Source organism: Lepidochelys kempii, chromosome 2 (assembly GCF_965140265.1).
Source record: "Lepidochelys kempii isolate rLepKem1 chromosome 2, rLepKem1.hap2, whole genome shotgun sequence".
NCBI classification, from domain to species: Eukaryota; Metazoa; Chordata; order Testudines; family Cheloniidae; genus Lepidochelys; species Lepidochelys kempii.
In genome coordinates, this window is record NC_133257.1 from 199,593,383 (window position 1) to 199,611,312 (window position 17,930).

Here is a 17,930-nt window from a genome sequence, read left to right on the forward strand (position 1 = left end):
CTCCCAAGCCTGCCTAGTCCGGTTCAGAGGCCAGGCCACATACTTACTGCATGCATCCGACGAAGTGAGCTGTAGCTCAGGAAAGCTGATGCTCAAATAAATTGGTTAGTCTCTAAGGTGCCACAAGTACTCCTTTTCTTTTTGCGAATACAGACTAACACGGCTGTTACTCTGAAACCTATACTTACTGTTGCAGCCCGCGAACGGAGGGAGCGAATATGGTAACGGAGCAAACAGGAGCAAGGAGGCGGTCTTGGAATCTGCCAAAAAAGGGACAGGCCACCCGGGCTCCCCACCCCCACCCCGTTCTCAACATGCCCTCTGCCCGGCTGGGGGAGCAGGCGACGACAGCGCGGTCACTGGGCCCGTCCACCTTTGTCCCGCAGCGCCGAGTGGGGGCACGGGGCGCGTGCTAGGCATCTGCGGGGGCTGGGCAATGCCCGGGCGCCTCCTCCCCGGGGGAATGGAAAGAGAAACAGAGCCCGGCCTCGCTCCCGCTCTCTAGCTGCGCCTCGCCTCCCTCAGCCCGTGCTTAGCGTTACTTCCCCCCGCCTGCGCTCGGCCCCCCCCCCACGCGCCGCCCTAGTTGCAGGGTTATTTCAGGACACCGCCCGCCTCTCTCGCTCCGAAGCGCTGCAGGAGCCTGCCCGGCGTCTCCCGCGCTCAGACTGGCGTTTGGCAGGTGAGAGCTCCCCCTCCGCGCTTCCTTAGGGGCTGCCCTTTCCCCGCAAGGAAATCGCCCCGCAGAGACCAGGGGGAGGCTGCGGCGGGCGGCGTGCAAAGAAGTCTTTACAAGCCAGCAATGAGCTGGGGGGCGAGGCGAGGCGAGGCGGAGGGAGCTGCCAGTCGCCACAAGTGGTTTCGATTCAGAAGCCCCTTGGAAAGGTGGAGGGGGGGCCGGGATGCTGCCGAGCGCTGCACCCGGGGGTGGGCAGGGCCCTTCCAGGGCTACCTTGTTTTCTGCTCTGGGATCTCAAGTGCAAGGGGGGGAAGGGTTGACTTTGCCTTTGCCCAGCTGCTGCGCTAGACTCCTGCAGCTGGGGGCTTTAAGTGCAGCCTCCTCCTGCCTCTCCCAGGTTACAAAGGCTGGAGGCAGAGAATGTGCTGGGAGCTTGGGCCCCCGAGATCTGGGAGTGCTGGGTAGCACAGGCCTTGAAGAGGGGGGCAGCAGGTTCAGCAGACTGCTAGTCCTATTTATTTCACTACCGTTTACACTAGCTGTAGCTGGTGCTGGCCTGGGGGGACTCCTCAGAACTTTGCAGCAGACGCAGCAAACAGCAAAGGTGCACCCGCCCCAGCTGAATGTGAACTGTTGTGCTGAGACCAGCCCAGGATCTTGGCACCCAGCTTCCCATTCAGGGGCTGCTTCAGTTTGTCCTCGCATGAAACGTGAGGCCCTACAGTACTCAGTTTGTAGAGCAGTGTCGAATATGGGGTGGAGGAGGGCTTCGGATACCGGCATGGTGATTTGGTGGGGTGGGGGGCGAAATGGCGGACGCAGGGCTGCTCTGCAGTGCCCTGGGCAGGACTACATGTGACACTACAGGTGCTCCCTGACTTAGTTTGGAGGCTTTGGCTGTCTGTTTGGGGAAGGATGCCCTAAGCTTGGCATCAGTCTCTAAACAATCAATAGCAATTCAGGTGGTCTGTACCTTTACACAAAGAGAGGGGGGGAAAATACCCTTCAGATGCAAATACTTAGTTGCAGCCCCTAGGGCAAGGCTCTTGCCTGTGCTTGAGTTACTCTTCCTCTCTCCCAGACTCACTCAGGTGCGCTATTGAGATTACGCAGGCAAGCCTTCTTAATTGGCCTGATCAAGGTCAAAAGGAGCCCTTAAAAGGCAATAGTGTAATGCCCCACAGCCCATTTGATGGCTAGACATTTTCTCAGTGGTGGACTACCTGGTCTCTTGATGTTGCAGCTTCCAGTTTAGGTATAGTATTGGATATTCCACCCCCTGGAAGTTTTGTGACAGTACTGCTCCCAGTCCAACTGTGGAAGCATCAGTTTGTAATATAAACCCGAATGAGAAGTCCAGACACCATAGGTCAGGCTGTTGATCGAGGCTATCTATGAAATACCTAAGATAGCAGGTGTCCTGCATCCCAAACTTACATTCTTTTGGATTAGTGGTGAGTTCCACCTCCTGCAGTGATTGTAATGCAGAGGCCACCTGTACCGGATGTGACTGCCAGGTCATACTAAAATTAAATACATCATCCAAATAGGCTGCTACAAACTGGCTGTGATGGTGTAGGACTCAGTCCATAAGCTTCTAGAATGTGATAGGGGCCCAGGCAGTCCAAAAGGCATGGTTGTAAACTGAAAAAGCCCAAGATGTGTGGCAAATCCTATCTTTTGTTTGGAATCTGGGGTATTTGCCAGTACCCTTCGTTAAATCAAGTGTGGTGATACATTTAGCCTTCCCAGGGTGTTTGAGGAGTTCATCAATGTGTGGCACTGAGTAGGCATCAAACTGTGATGCTAAGTTAAGCCTCAGAAAGTCCATGCAAAATCAAGTGATCCCATAGGGTTTGGGAACTAAAGCCACCAGGCTACACCAAGGCTACATATAGGACTCCTCAATGATGCCAGGGTCTAATATGGCCTGTACCTCCTGCTCAGGAATGCAATAAGTTGCATGTTCAGGCCTTACCTCTGGGCAGGTTTAAAGTCAGTGCTTCAGTAGATGTGTTCACCTTGACTGAGAATGGGTGGAGAATACCGTGTCGTAGTGGGTCAATATATTTCTGGCTTGCCAGCGTAAGCTTAGGAGTAAGACTTTCTGCTATCCGCACATCTTCAGCGCCTGCTGGCTCTTGTATCTGGGGGTCCAGATGCTCAGGGAGACCCCTGGGATCTGTGAACAAGCTTTCCTGTGCCTGCCACGGTTTTAACCTATTTACATGGAATATCTGGTGTTTCTTCTTTTTGTCTGGACAGTGAATTTCATAATCAATTTTTCCAACTTGCCTGACAGCCTCATAGGATCTTTGCCATTTGGCCAGGAGTTTGCTGTCTGGGGTGGGGAGGCATAACAGCACATGGTGTCCTGGCTGGAAAAAACCCTCCCAAATTCCTTTATTATAGTGTTGGGCCTGGGTTTTTTGGGCCCACAGGAGCGTCTCCTTCACAAATTGTCCTACTCGTTTGAGCTGCTTGCACAGCTGTAGGAGTATATGCTGTTGTAAGGCCAACAGATCCCAGTCGTTGACGGGCAGGATTGAACCGGGGACCTCTGGAGCTTAGTGCATGAGCCTCTACCGTATGAGCTAAAAAGCTTAGTGTGTGAGCCTTTACTGCACGAGCTAAAAGGCAACTGGCTGTAGAGCAGTCTCTCACTCCCCCTGCCCTCCACTAGAGGGGACAGAACACCACACCCAGGAGGTGTGTGGGTCACACGTAACATGTTTTGAGAGCATGATTGCTGCTCTTCCCAGGGCTCTTTAAGGAGGTCCAGGAGTCCTTGAGACTGTCAGCCACAGAACAGTTCAAAGGGCAAGAAGCCTGTTGAGGCCTGAGGTGGTACTTGTATGGCAAAGAGAAGATAAGGAAGTAGCTGATTCCAAGCATTGGGGTCCATCATCATAAAATTTCTTCAGGATTTGCTTAATGGTCTAGTTAAACCTTTCCACCAAGCCATCAGTCTGGGGATGGTATGCTGAAGTTTGGAGGGATCTAACCTTAAGATGCTGTCATATGTCCTGCATTAGGTGGGAGGTGAAGCTACTCCTTTGACCTGTGAAGACTTTGGTAGGCAAGCCTACTTTTGCAAAAGGCAGGACTAACTCCTTGGCTATGGCCTTGGCTGTTACTGAGCAGAGGTGAACTGCCTCCAGAGTAGCAAGTTGCATAATCTACTACTACCAAGACATACTGGTGCTCCCTTGCATTTTTTTCAAATGGCCCTGCTACATCCATCCCCACTGCTCAAAGCAGGGTACTTATGAGTAGTAAGGGGATGAAGGGAGCCAGGAGGTGTCCCTCACATACTACTTGTTGGTAGTTGGAACAGATTGCACAAAAGTTTGCCACCTCCTTGTGGCCAAGAGTTTATCTAGCACCCTTTCTAGAGTTTTATTTCTGCCCAAGTGACTGGCAAAGGGGGCGCAGCATGCTAGTCACAATACTTCTTTTCAAATTCTTTGGGGCACCAGAAGCTAGAGGCGTATCTCACCTGTCTGGGAGATTTTCTCCACACAGTAAAGTGAATTATTTTGTTGTTCAAAGTGGGGAAATTGGGAGACCTGAGCCTTCTGCACGATGATTCCGTTAACCAATGCAAGCCAAGTGTATGCCTCTCTAAAGCTGTCATCTCCTTTTTACTCCTGAACCAGATCAAAGATTCTAGCTACTACTCTTGAGTCAGTGTTAGGAAGAGCATTGCCCTAAGGTGGTTCTGTTGGGCTGCCAGACAGCTCATCAGATGCAAAGGCAGTTTGCAACCAGTCCTTCCTGTCTAGTTGTCACTGTTTCAGAGTCTTCTTGGCTTACAATGAGCCATCACAAAGGTCAGATACAGGAATCGGAAAGATGTCAGACAATCAGACTGAAGTGGCAACTGGGTTCTCTGGGTGATGCAGTAGTAATGAGGACAAATGTTGCCAAACCCTTCTGATTATTACTTCCCACAGCAAGTTGGGGGTTATACTAACTTAAAATCTTACAGCTTGTTTCCCTGTATTCAAATGTATTTGTCCTGGGTGGTAGGCTTGAGTGTCCCTGTGGATACACATCACATGCACCTGGTCATCCTCTCACTACTCTTCTGGATCCAATAGGACCTCTTGGATCAGGGTTTGGGGTCACCCAGAGTCTGTGAGCCCTGCCATTGTTCAGCTCCCCAAGTGCTACTGGAGCTAATACTGTCAAGTGCAAAGCCACAGTTCACAGAATCACACTTCATGAGGGGCACAAGTGTCTGGCATGCCCTGGCTTCCCACAGCGGGAACATAAGAATGGCTAAGCTTGGTCAAACCAATGGTCCATCTAAACTAGTATCCTGTCTGATTGTCCAAATAGGGGAGGCTTCTTGGCCAGTCCTTGGCCTGCTCCTCATGTGGGACTCCATGCAGTTCCTCTTTGGTAGTTCTTGTGGTGGTGTTGTGGGGAGTCCTCTGGGTTTCACTGGCAGTCATTTTGAGACTTCCCTGGGAGCCCCCTGGCCCTTTTCTGGTACCCCGGATTAACTCCTGCTTCACCAACCTGAGCCATCCACCCTGGCTGGACCAATCTGCTGTCATAAAGTCTTCAATGTATTGGGATTGTATTTACATACCCAGGTTGACAGGTTTGAATGATGGTCGGCAAAATATCTGGGTACAGTTTGGGTGCCATTGACCCCACAATCTCTGCTGGAGAGCAGGAAGCTGGCCAGAGCCAGATGATGACCCACTTTTAGCCCTGGAGCCACAGCTGGGGTCATGGCTCTGGTGAGCAATTGTCCAGAATCAGTGCTAGTACATCACAGCTGATACTCCTAGTTGGCTGAGGATGGCGGCTTCCAGGGTATCCTAGTCCTTCACAGCTTCATAATCTAAGGCCCGGTAGGCTTCTGGGTTTTCCCTAGTTAGAAAAGGGCCTAGTTGTGCAGCCCAGGTGGTCTTCTCCCATTGGGCAGCATGGGCTACCTGCGCAAACTAACAAGATATGCCTCTGGGGTCTTCAGCAGGCCCAGTTTGGAAAAGGTGATAGCTGGTGCCAACAGAGTCACTTCAGAGTGGGGGGTGGCCAGTGATGTGCTCCAGTATTGCTTCCTGAAACTGCTTCTGTGAGAGCTTGAGGAACATATTTTGATGCTGTTGGTTGGCTTACTGAGCGTACTGCTGCCCTTCCAGGAAAAGCTCCTGGGCCTCTGGCTGGGCCTGCTGCTGCTGAGCTAGGAATCATATGGTCTCCTCCATGATTCGTCTTTACAGGAAAAGTGGGAGTTGACCCCACCTCTTGTACCAAGTTGTGGGAGACACGGCTGCTCTATAGTGCTCTTTTGAGGGCCGTGCGTGATGCTCCCTGCTTTAATCTGAAAGGTTTGGCTGTCTGCGTAGGGCAGGATAGCTTGTGGGGTAAGCTTGGTGTCAGTCTTCAAACAATCAAGTAACAAAACAGGAACTCAGGATTCAGTTGGCTGAACCTTTAAACAAAGAGGAACCCCTCTCCCCTCAAATGCAGCACTCTTAAGGCAAGGCCTTGGCCTGGACCCGAGTTCTAGGTTAGCCCGGAGGAGTTCTTCCTCTGTCTCAGTCTCACCTAGGTGTGCTCCTGAGCAAAAGCAGACAAGCCTTCTTAACTGGCCTGCTGGTTCTCCTCCTGCCTCTTCTAGGCCTATCTTGTTAGTTGCCCCATCTGAGGAGATTTTTCTTGGATAGGGAGTATTGAGGTGCTGATGCCTCCAGCAAGAAGCAGAGAAGGCCTGACAGACCCCATCACAGGAAACAGTGAAAACTCCCCTTTCACCTCTTTTAAAATCAAACCCTGCTTTTCACTGACTTTTGTCATTTGCTAAGTGTATCATGAGACATCGTTTACTTCAAGCAGCTTCCTGCTGATTGTGTGGCTTCCCTCCATCCCAGAAATTTCTTAAATCACCAGTCAGGTGGTTTTGTTAATGCTAGAGTAAGGATCTTCTGTGTTTAGTTTCTCCAAGTCTCTTAGTTTAGCAAATATTTTTTATTTTTGTGACCGTGTCTTTGTAAACAAAATAATCCTCAAATGTGAGCTACTTTTTTTTTTTAAACAGAGTATCCCTTTCTGTATATTCTGTGATACTGTATATAATTTAGTAGAATAGCAGTGCTTCTTTCCAAAGGACCATATTTTTGTTGTTTGTTTTTTGTTTTTTGTGTGAGTGGCAGCTTAAGTTTAACTAAAAGTTGCAGCTGAACAAGACCATCATTTTAAAGATTTTGAAAAAGTGTTAAGTTCATGTCACAAACCAACATGTAAATGTAGAATTGTGTAATTGAAGGTAATACTGTGTGATCATTTAACAAATGAAGTCCTTTGTGAATGTTTCCATTAATGTACTGTGCAATCTCTATAATGACATGGTATGTCACTGGCACTTCTGGGTTTGAAGGATAATCAATGCCATTAAAAATACATGTACAAGTGGCCTCTTGGTGAGTGTGGTGGCCAAGACAGTACATTTTGGCAACAATATATGTTTGAGTCATGTGTTTCTCTAGTAATTACTTCTGAAGAATTGACATAAGACTTAAGGAAAAAAATTGAAAACTCAAGACACAGAGAAATGACGTAACTTGTTCAAGGTCCCACAGAAATCCATGGCAGAGCTGAGAAGAAAAATCAGATTCCCTGACTGTCATATGTCTTTACCACAAAACAAATCTCCCTTCAGTAATGACAGATCCTACTCCTATTGAAGTCAGTAGCAAAATGCAGTAAAGGCAGTCCTTATGCACTAGAGACGCTTATGAATAGCTGAGAGATTTGTTTTCTATATAACAGAAAGAGGAAACAAATCTGAAAAAGAATTTAATATACCAGTCATCTGGCTTTGACCACTAGAAAAAGTGTTCAGACTAGAAGAGGGAGGCTTTCAGGTTCTAAATAGTCCTCATGTGTTCTGGAGAGAATATTGGTGCCACAGGAGAAAATCTAGCTAAATGGTGGAAAGTTGATTGTCCGATTGTACATACTACAGCAAGGGTGGCCAACCTGTGGCTCCGGAGCCACATGCGGCTCTTCAGAAGTTAATATGCAGCTCCTTGTATAGGCACCGACTCTGGGGCTGGAGCTACAGGTGCCAACTTTCCAATGTGCCAGGGGGTGCTCGCTGCTCAACCCCTGGCTCTGCCCCCTACCTTGAGCCTGCTATGCCCTCGCTCCTCTCCCTCCCTCTCAGAGCCTCCTGCATGCCACGAAACAGCTGATCAGGAGCTGCAGGGAGGGAGCGGAAGATGCTGATAAGTGGGGCTTCCGGTGGATGGGAGGCGCTGGGAGTGGGAGCTGATGTGGGGGGCTGCTTACATATTACTGTGGCTCTTTGGCAATGTACACTGGTACATTCTCAGGCTCAGGTTGGCCACCCCTGTACTACAGCAACTATGAGGTGTTGCAGAATAGAAGGTGGGATGTATTCTTGGTAAAGAGAGGCAATGTGGATGTCATTTGTAGGAATGTATGAGGTCAGAGACTTATATATTAAAGAAAAATTGTTTTCAAAGAAACAATGGAGGGAAGAAAATATAGCAAGGGACTAAGGCTAGGTCTGCCCTACAGACCTATATCAGCATAACTACGTTTCTCAGGCATGTAAAAAAAAAAAAAAAATCCATGACTAGGGCCGGATTTACACCTTACATGCCCATAGGTGCAGCATCTTCAGCGACCTTCGTGTTTTCCGTAAAAATGAAACTTAACTTTTAGGTGCTCCTAGAATGCCGGGGCCCCTAGGCACGTGGCTACTCTGCCTAATTGGAAATACTGCCCTGTCCATGACCCTCTCTGAGCAATGTAGTTATACCAACCTAACTCTCTGTGCAGACAGTGCTGTGTCGATGGGAGAGTTTTTCCTGTTGGCATGGCTACTGCCTCTCAGAGGTGTGGATTAACTAAGCCAATGGGAGAAACTCTCCAGTTGGCATAGTAGCATCTTTACTAAAGCGCTACAGCATGCAGTTGCAACGCTGTATGTGAAGACAAGCCCTGAGAGACTGAATGAAAATTACAGAGGAAAAACAGGACATCTTCAGGTTCTACATCTCTGTGGTTGATAAGCCTCTTACATAAGATATTTTGAAACTTTTAAAAGGGAGAACTAAGCTTTACCAAAGGGATATTTGATTTAGTTGGGGATTGGTCCTGCTTTGAGCAGCGGGTTGGACTAGATGACCTCCTGAGGTCCCTTCCAACCCTGATATTTTATGATTCTGTGATATGACTCATTGCTCCTATAGCTAAGAACTTAAAGCAGAAAAGTGTGTTGAGTAGGAAAAGTTCAAGATTTCTGTCATTGTATCAATGAATTTAAAGTGAAAATCTGCTACTTCCACTATTCAGTGATATGGGACAATTGGCATGAAGCTTTGAACAAGATAAATGAAAAGCCATTGTTAGATGTGAAAGAACACATCAGAAATGGCATGGGGGAATATTAGGGAAATGGTAGAACAATTGTCTCAGTTTATGAAGGAAATCTCTTGCAAGCAGAAGCTGGCCTAGTGAAAGGGAACAATGAGAACATGATTATACAGCAGTACAGTTCATGGTAAAAGATTAACTGAAAGGCTCTTTGAGGAAGAACTTTGGGAAAGAAATGAAATTCAAGGAAATTTCTTAGAGCATGGTGGAGAACTCTTACTAGGCATCCCAAAAAGAGGAATTTCTAAAGGAAATCTCTGATCTCATTGTCCATCATTAGGCAAGTTGAAAAAGGATTCACAAGACAGAAGTATTCAGAAAGCAGCTGGAAGCTGAGAATATGGAGCTGTAATGTGTCCTTCAAGAGACCGAGATATGCCTTGGGGATAAAAACGGTAAAATGATCTTGACTCCATGGGAGATCAACCAGATCAAGGCAGAAACAATGAGGAAACTTGTAGAATACATATGGTTAATAATAATAATAATTAATAATAGAAAAGGAATAGGAGATGGGTCTAGCCAAGAGGAAACACAAGCCTATAATGGAGTCCTTGCTGGAGACATACAGGAGCTGGGCTGAGGTACTGAAGTTGCAAGAGATGAGGTGGAACCACCATGATATGGAGATGGAACTCAGCCATGCTAAATGGATGGCAGCTAATTTTCAAAAGCAAAGCTCAAAAAAATCTCATACGGTAACTGTTGCTAGGCTATCCAAGTTCAACTGGATGATGTTTTCTGGCCCAGTGAAGATGTGGAAGAGAAAATCACCACAGATGAATGGTGAAACAGCTTAATGTAGGCAATACTGAAGGTGCTCAGGGCTGTTGTCAAACAGTCCAAAAAGGCTGCGAGCTGGGGGGAAATAACTGATCCAGACTTATTTGAGGGACGATCTTCTCTGATCTAAGGACAAAATGTTAAAGAGCAAAAATTGAAACTCCAGCAAAAGATACTGCAGAGAGACACAATTTGGAGGAAACATAAAGAATGGGTAGGGAATTACAAGGAAAATATTGCCAAACAGGGTAAAGCAGCTGTGGTAAAGGCTGAGATCCAGTGGTTGCAGGAATGTACAAATCTTACCAAATGCTAACCTAAGGGCAGAATGACAGAATGGGGAGACAGAATATGTATTAATTGAGGCAAAACTAATTAATGCTAAAATAATACACTGGGCTAGTGTGTGTTTGTGTGTGTGACCTTGTTTCCCTCTAGTTGCTGATTGTTGTGACTATATAAAGCTTATTACTGTTTCACAGATAGAGGAGTGTTTCTTTAGAGCAAGGGTGAGGGTCTTCTGCTTTTGGCACTACACAGCAATAACATACCTGCAGTTGACCTGTTTCAACTGATTTGGGCTCGCACGGCTCTGGCTACAGAGCTATAAAATTGCAATGTGGATGTGCAAGTTCAGACTTGGGTTCTCCAACAACCCAGTCACATCTAATAACATGGTGCTTGTAGGGCCAGGTGGCCTAGTGGTGGGTGAGCCTGACTTTCAGCTCTTTGTTTCCCTGGTCAAGGTGCATCAGTCTTTCAGGCAGTGGGGGTAGGGGGACCCAGGCCCTCCACTCCACCAAGTCCCAGCCCAGGGCTCTTAGTTAGTTGACCCCTGAATGGGTGGCACTTCAAGCAGGGAGTCTAAATCCATTGCCCTGAGCTACTTCCTAACAGAGTCTCTTCAATTTGGGGCATGGCCCCTGTATTCCAATTTACTGGAATGGCTTGCCTCCTGTGGTGCCCTCTCATGGATCTTGGATGGCACCCTTCTGTGGTTCCAGGCTCTTTTGGGTGGGGCAGCCATAAGTTTGCTGGAGCCCACAATATCTTTGGGCTGCAGTCACCCAGTTGCCAGAAGCTCCTAGGTCTGCCTCCCTTGGCTGGGAGACAGAATGTGCTCCCTGGTGTCTGCCTTGGCTGACAAGATGGTGGCCCTTCCAATCAGGTAGGGAAGTAGTTAGCTCCTACCTCTTCACCCATGAGCCCTGAACTGGGGTAGGCTCTCTCCTTTTCTGCTCCCTCCAGGCCTGGCATTGGCTGCAGGTATAACGAGGCGGGGCTGACTGGGTCCAAAGGTTCTCCTTAACCCCTGCTGTGCTGGTGGGCAGTTTCTTTGCTTCATCACATACCTATTGCACTATCTAGGGGTATATTGCATAAACTTCTGAGTAAGTTCTAAGTCTTTATTGAAGAGTTAAACGTAGGTAATATTGTTTGAGCCAAGATTAGTTGCATCATATTGTCAGCAATGTTGTTAGTCTACATTTGGATGTTAATAGGTGAGGTATGGCGCCTGTGAAATTTAAGGTCTAGACTTGTAAATTCTTGGTATTAGTGCAATAAATTTAGGATGTTGAAGAAACTGTTAATGGAGAGTCAACGCTTTCTTTTTAGATAAATAAGAAACTGTTTGTTTAGTTCCATTTCTCATAATAAAGTGGCTAACAATATTTCCACAGTGATAAAAATCTGTGATAAAATGACATTATTCAAGGAGTGGTTAACTATTGTGCATAGAACTGAGATTTCAGCCACAATACTTTTTATGACCTTACATATTTTGCTTTTCTTTGCTATAGAGTTGCATTTGCTTCAAAGTACAATGAGGTTTCTTGGCTTAGAACTCATGTTATAATTGGTTTCTAGAGCTTTCTTGGTTTGACCTAATTGGACATTTTGAAAGGTGGTCAAGGCATGCAGTAGGGTTTTGCCAGTTTTCCATCAGTGATTAATAAAGCTCATTTGGAGGATCTATTAGAGTTCTGAAAAGAAGATATTGAAGCAGAAATGTTATAAAAATTGCTAAATGCATGTTTAATGTTGAATGATGAAGCATGGTACTATAATTAACAGTAAATAAACCATTTGTTCTTGAGAAACTTTTTCCTTCCAAAGTGCAGATGATCATTGTATTGTTACTGTGACTTTTATAGTCAGGTTTGAACGAGTACTTTCATTCTACTTTGCAATGACGTTTTTTGTAAAAATTCATTATTTTTTAAATTTGAGCAATAAAAAGTGATTTTATCAGTTGAGAATTTTTCAAAGGTTTTTCTTTTTGTATTACTCAAAAGTGGCTTTGTTTAAGTTTGGACTTTCTATAAATTTAGTCTCTATCAGGAACAAGTGAGTACCTTTGACATGTCTGAAGTTCAGTGAGAAGAAATGAAAGTATATGTTTTTGAAAAATGCCGTTAATAAAAATAAGGTTGTGTACCCCATCACAATTTCCATAGCCCTTAAATCCTCACAAAACTACTAACCTGGATTTTATTTCGCATTTTTCATCTTTATGGAAACAAATCCAAAACTAAGTGGGGGGTGTGTGTGTGTGTGTTGATCTGCCTACTTGTATATGTTTCTGATTTGTCCATCACCATAGTATCTAAGTACACATCTGACAGTTTTTTTTGCCCTGAGGAAGGGCTGGCTGAATGTAGTCGGTGAGTCCACAGTCACAAGGCTCTGGCACACTGAAGTTCGCTCAACTATGTGAATTGCCCAGGGAAAGGGCTGCTTATCTGTCTCAGTCATCTTTTTTTTTTAATCATGTTTTGCTGGTGCAGCTGTGTCCTGAAGAAGTAAAATATTCAACTGTTGCAATGACTCCAGTGTGTAATTTCTCAGTACAGAGGAAAGGAGGGCACAGTTGTGGGTTTGAGTACAGTGGGTGGGTTCTTTACGTGTTAGTGTCGACCTGTCATTTGCAGTTGCCTCTTGTATTTTCTTAATTTTTGTTTGAGTTTTAGATGACCAAATAACTAAAATAGTGGAGCCTCAGATGATTTATGTTAGGTGAAAATCAAAATTACTCCTGTATGCAAACTGCACTATGCAAAAAATGAGTAAATAGATATGTTTACATTTATTTGATGGCTCTCTGCTGCCCCTATTCAGACAGTTGTTGTTAGCAGTAAATGATTATAGGGGAATCTTGAGTAGGAATAGAGAGGTTATTTTACCTCTCTATTTGGCATTGTGTCTGCTACTGGAATACTGCGTCCTAGTCTGGTGACCACAATTCAAGAAGGATGTTGATAAATTGGAGAGGGTTAAGAGAAGAGCCAGGATAATGATTAGAGGATTAGAAAACATGCCTTATAGTGACAGACTCAAGGAGCCAATCTATTTAACAAAGAGAAAATTAAGGGGTGACTTGATTATAGTCTCTACGTATCTATGTGGGAAACAAATATTTAATAATGGGCTCTTCAATCTGCAGAGAAAAGTATAACTAAGGTTAAGATTTTGTCATGGTTATTTTTAGTAAAAGTCACGGACAGGTCATAGGCAATAAACAAAAATTCATTGAAGCCCATGACCTGACCCTGACTTTTATTAAAAATAACTTGGACAAAAAAGGGCTGAGCCCTAGCTTTGCTGCGGGCAGGGAGTCCATCACCTGCCACTGCTGCAGCTGACTGCTCTGGGGTCCCCGTGGTGGCTGGGAGCTCTGGGGTCCCCCAACTGCCCATGGTGGTTTGGAACTGTGGGGACCCCTATCTCCCTTGGTGGCTCGTGGATCTGGGGCCAGCAGCTTAGAGCTCCGCGGTCCCCCGCCTCTCATGGCGATGGAGGGCTCCAGATCCCCCTCCAATGGCTGAGTGATATGAGGGCCCCTGCCTCCCATGGTGGCTCAGAGCTCCAGGCCCACACTGGCTGACAGCTCCGGCACCCTGGGGCTGAAACGGAAAATGTCACAGATCACGGAAGTCATGGATTCCTTGACTTTCGTGACCTCTGTGACATAATCTTAGCCTTAGGTATAACACAGTCCAATGCCTGGAAGTTACAGCTGGACAAATTCAGACTGGAAATAAGGTGTAAAATTTTAATGATGTAAGTAATTATCCATTGAAACAGTTCACCTAGGGTTGTGGTGGATTCTCCATCACTGACAATTTTTGAAATCAAGATTGGGATATTTTTCTAAAAGACATGCTCTAGGAATTACTTCGGGGAAGTTCTGTTGCCAGTGTCAGACAGCCGATCAGACTAGATGATCACAAAGGGATCTGTGAATTACCACAGAAAATGTGGTTATCCTCACTTGCAGTGCCATGGACCTGGTATACTTGCTCTTTTGAAGATAATATTAGGGCTTCTGTCAAGCTATTTTTGTCCTTTGCAAGCACATACGTGGGGTGAGATTCTTACCCAGTGTTCCAGCCACTTTAGTCTAAGTAAAAGGGCCACAGCAGCATAAAGGGGCTCTAAAAGCCTCCATTTCAGCTGGAGAAGGATTCTCCCATTGCAGGCACTGCAGAGACTCCATAAGGCTGACTTCTGAGGACACCCATACATGCCTTGGTGTAGGGAGGGTGCCAGTGATGGGGCAGCAGCACATGGTATTGCAGAGATTTGAGGCATTGCTATGGCCCATAAGGCAACCTAGGAGAGGCTGCAGTAAATTAGAAAGGCCCTTACACTTTTAAATTACTCCAGCAGCCTCTCCTGCTCTCAGAGAAGCCAAGGCTTGAGGGCACAAAGGTGTCTTAAAGCCACTGTAGCCCCTCTCCTCGGGCTGCAAGTTCAGTGCTATGCCTCTTAGGCTATGTCTATGTTAGCACTTTTGTCAGTAACTTATGTTGCTCAGGGTTGTGAAAAAAACACACCCCTGAACAAATAAATTACACCGACAGTAGCGCCGGTGTGGCTATCACTATGTTGGCGGGAGATGCTCTCCCACCCACATAGCTACCGCCACTTGTTGGAGGTGGTTTAGTTATGTCAATGGGAGAATTGTCTACACGAGTGATCTTACAGCGGCACAGCTGCATTGGTACAGCTGTGCCACTGTAAACTCACTAGTTTAGTGACTGAATCTGACCTATGAAGATTAACTTGACTTCAGTGGGATTACTCTAATGCGTAAAGTTAAGCATGTCCATAAATTTTGCAAGGATTGGAATCTTAGGAAAATATAAAATGTGGTGGACTATCATTCCATTAATAAACTACAACATTTTCTCTACTCCGCTACAAAATAGTGAAATAAATGGCTGATGACGCACTCTGTGGATTTCTTTAAAAGCTGTTTCAGTTAAATAAAAAGTGGAGAAAATGTCTCAATATTTTGTAGGTCAGCAAATCTCATGCTAAACCTGGAAATCTGTTACAAATTGCGGCCAAACGTAAGGCACAGAAAATAGAAATTGAAGTGGGCTAGGCAGATATATTAGCTGATAGGACACATAATGGCTTTTAAATATGTTTTATAGCCAACAAAATAAAGAAAATACATTTAACCTTTTACATTTAAAATTAAAAAGCTGGATATGTGTATACAAACACCCCCACACAGCCAATACATTTTAGAAGAATGGAATAATTAGAAAGATTATCATTTTAATTATGGATATTATATTCATAGATATCTTAAGGGATAATTATTACTGCAATCAGTACCATAAAATAATGAACCCATTAGGCATTAGAATCAGCTTTCCTACAAGTTCAAAATAACCCAGATCCATTGGGGTTGAAGGGAAAAATCTATCCACAAAGCCCCTTGGCTTTTCATCAATCTGGATTCATCACCAGATTCCTGGCCACAGTGCAGAAGAGGAGATCTCTGTATTGCATGCTGGTCTCAAAGCTGCAGGGACTTAGACAATGGAGACCTTGTAGATCTTAGGCCAAGGACAGAGGTCCCAATTGACCATTGCCTGCACCTCATGTAGTCATTTACACTAGGGCAAAATATGTACAAAAGCAACTATTTTCATTTGGTAGCATTTTATACCCACTTTGCTTTCTCCCTGCAGTAGTATAGATGACTACACTAGGTGCAGGACAGCGATGACTTGGGCCCAGAGATCATTATTTGTGTTCCTTCCCCAGAATATGGGCTCCCACACTTCGTAGCTGATAGTCCCGCTGTTGTAACCGTAGTTCTGGGAACACACTGATTGTGTTCATGGAACGCTCACTTCTGCAAAGAAGTCAATGAGAAATGAAAGTTCTCCACATCTTACAGGAGGTGCTCAGTACAACATTAAAACATCAGTCCCACAGCACAAAGGAATTAATTCTTTTTTTAAAGGATCTATTTGCAAAATGCAACTGAGGTATCCTAGTATGAGGGACAACGTGGCATTCAAGAACTGACTCCTTCCCCCAGAAACCACACACAGGCCTTGTTTACACTGAGCTTTTACTGAAAGATTCCACTGTTGTAACTCCACCAGTGAAAGCAACTATGTCAGTACTAGTGCAGTACTAATGCAGTGCTTTTGCTTTAAGTAGGTCTATACGATACAGTAGTAAAAATGGATGTAGCTGGTCTGAATTAGTTTTCATACTGTTGCAAGTACCAGTGCTACAGCAATGGTGGATTAACTTGTCCAAAAGTTGAGTGTAGACTCAGTCACAGTTTCTCCAGAAGGTGGCTGCATGATACCTTGCATCTTTCTGCATCTTCTGACTTCTATTTGCCTGTGAACTCTGGGCTTCTGTTCTGCTCCACATCACAGAAGAAAGGATAGAGGCCTACATGTTTCGATGAACTCTATACACGTCTAATAGATGGCGATATTAACTATTCAGTAGATTCAGGATAATTTGATGTAAAGTGCTATGACACGATACTGGGTCCAGGTCTGGTGGTGGTGCTGGTGGTTGTTTGGGTTTTTTTTTTTTTTTTTTTTTTAAAAGACCAAACAGCTTTCCTTACAGGTTTTACTTGCCATAAAGAGTATTTACCTCCTCTGCAGTCATGTCCTGAGAAGAGATGTCTGTCGTCTACTTTCCAGTCTGTTTTTAGTGGAAATGTCCAATTTAGCCTGTTGATTCTTAAGTACTAGATAAAACTCTACCTTTTGTAGCTGAAGATGGAGGAAATCACCTGGGATCTCTCCATATTTCTTCCCCCCTCCCCCTTCAATATTGATGCTCATTCGGGAACAGCAGGTTGATTCAGAGTTATATGAGCTGCCCCATCTCTCAGACAATACGTCTACCCAGATAGTTGCTGAGCTAATGCCTTCACAGCTTAGGGACAAGAGACTGAAAATGAAACCTAATGTTAACTCCCAGGAAAGTTCTAGCTTGTGTCTGGTCTTCAGAAATCAAATTTCTTCCTGATAACTTTTTATTTTGTCCCCACAGTGGCCAGATTACAACTGCAACTGGCCTACCAAGCAGTAATCTTCCAGTTGACACCAAAGTGGTTTGGGACAAGGGATCTGGTTCCAACAAGACTGTTATCCAGTCAGTAAAAGAACAGCTTTCATCTGCTCAATCTGCCTTTTCAGAGATCTTCATTCACTCTTGCTTTGACTTTTTCTGAAAGGAATGTAATGTCCTTTGTCTTTTTATACATCCTAAGAAAAGGGGTAGCATGCCCAAAGCCCTTGACGTTGTCCAGTCAGTCACCCAGTCTTGTGGACTTCACTTGAGATTGGTTCAACTCCTTTTCTTCATAGTTGGCAAATTTTCCTGAATAGTATCTAGTCTCTTGTGTACTTTGATCCAGCCTCCTGGAGAGCTGAGTCTGTACTCAGATTGGGAGAGTTTCCACAATTTCAGCTGCTTGCACATAGTTGTGAGTTCTCTCGCTAGTGGCTCAGAAGATTATCGGTGCAAGTTTATGGACTCCAGTCTGATACTGGCAATCCATTACTAAGGGAGAGATACACATTAAGAGAAATGGGCCCAACATCTCTACTTAGCTGATTCTACACACTAACTCTGTTGACATAAACTGAGTTATTCCTGTTACACAATGCTGTAAGATCAGACACAGGCCCATAGTCCTTGAGATGAGGCCCATAAGTCAAAGACCCTTCAGAAATACGTGACTGGTGACTGTCTAATTTGA

At 45.2% G+C, this 17,930-nt stretch overlaps 1 protein-coding gene across 7 annotated transcripts in view; it reads left to right on the forward strand.

Annotated features, from left to right (window-relative positions):
• The first annotated feature begins 334 nt into the window (after window positions 1-334).
• Window positions 335-17,930, forward strand: part of THRB (thyroid hormone receptor beta) — a 296,012-nt gene continuing 278,416 nt past the window's right edge. For all 7 annotated transcript variants that reach the window (XM_073333470.1, XM_073333469.1, XM_073333478.1 and 4 more), the window contains exon 1: window positions 335-682. The gene's annotated coding sequence lies outside the window, so the exon portion shown is untranslated. The remainder of the gene's footprint in view (window positions 683-17,930) is intronic.